Source organism: Heterodontus francisci, chromosome 8, assembly GCF_036365525.1.
Source record: "Heterodontus francisci isolate sHetFra1 chromosome 8, sHetFra1.hap1, whole genome shotgun sequence".
Classification (NCBI taxonomy): Eukaryota; Metazoa; Chordata; class Chondrichthyes; order Heterodontiformes; family Heterodontidae; genus Heterodontus; species Heterodontus francisci.
The window spans coordinates 15134875-15136100 of record NC_090378.1 but is presented as its reverse complement, the minus strand read 5'-3'; positions in this window follow the sequence as shown (position 1 = coordinate 15136100).

Below are 1226 nucleotides of genomic sequence, written 5' to 3'. Positions count from 1 at the left end.
GGGGAGCTAAAAATACAGTGTGTTTAAAATTAAACCCTGTTACAGTAAGACCGGGTGAAGGCTGAAAGGGAACCCTAGACCTCTTTCTCACGTAGTTGTAACAGTAAGACTTCAGGAGAGGAAATTTAGCAGCCTTGCATAAAGCCTTAGGGAACATTAATTGGGAAACTATAGATAAGAATAGAACAAGAAGGAAAATTGAATTGGCTTAAGGCTATTTTAAGTCAAGAAAAGGAAGTATGTTCTGTTTAGAAATGTGGTAAGATTAGAAGGAAACTAAAGAAAAAGAAGAAAAAAAATGAGGAAACAACAAATATGGAGGATTGGAATTTATACAAGAGGCCGTTGAAGATAGCTAAAGAAAATGTTAGGAAAAATAAAAAGGCAATAGAGAAACAAAATTGCAGAGGGCAGTGAGAGCCAAAGGATTTTCTGATGACATAAATAGTTGTAGGAAGAGATGGGTAGATCCATTAGGGATCTATAATTAGATGCAAGCATCATAGATGACCAAGGTATTGCAAATGCCTTCACAAAGGACAACTTAGATATGGGAAGCATGGCTAAGAAGTCTGCAACACATATAATGGTTAGTAAAACAAATATTATGTAACAACTTTAAGGGTTATACGTATGCATGGTTCTTGAACCAGGCTGCATGGACCTTAGTGCATCCAATTTAAGATCCTTGTCCTCCTCCTCTAATCACTTGATGACATAACACTTTCTATCTCTGCAGCCTTCTGCAGCCATACAGCTCCTTCCGTACTCTTTGATCCTCCAACTGCAGCCTCCAGTGCACTGCATCCCCGCCCCATTTACGCCACTATTGAAGGGTGAGCTTTCAGTTCTCTAGGCTCTGCTTGCTGGGATTCTCTCCCTAAATCTTCCCTCCTCCCCTCCTTTCCATCTTCCTTTAAAAACCTCCTCAAAATCCATCTCTTTGACCGAGCCATCAGTGACCTCCTGCATGTCTGGTCACCGTTCCCCTTATTATTCCTTTGAGAAATGACTTGCGCCGTCTTATATAAATGCAAGTTGTCTTGGTTCTAGAATTCTGAATGAAATGAATGAAGAATTTAGTGATGCTCAGGTTGACATACTGAGAAGCTCCATGGAAATAGGGTGGAGAATATGATTCTAATTCTCAAAAAAGGAGAAAGGCACAAATGAGGTACAAACACACTCTGGGGAAATTACCTCAAGGCATTATATAAGGTGCTATC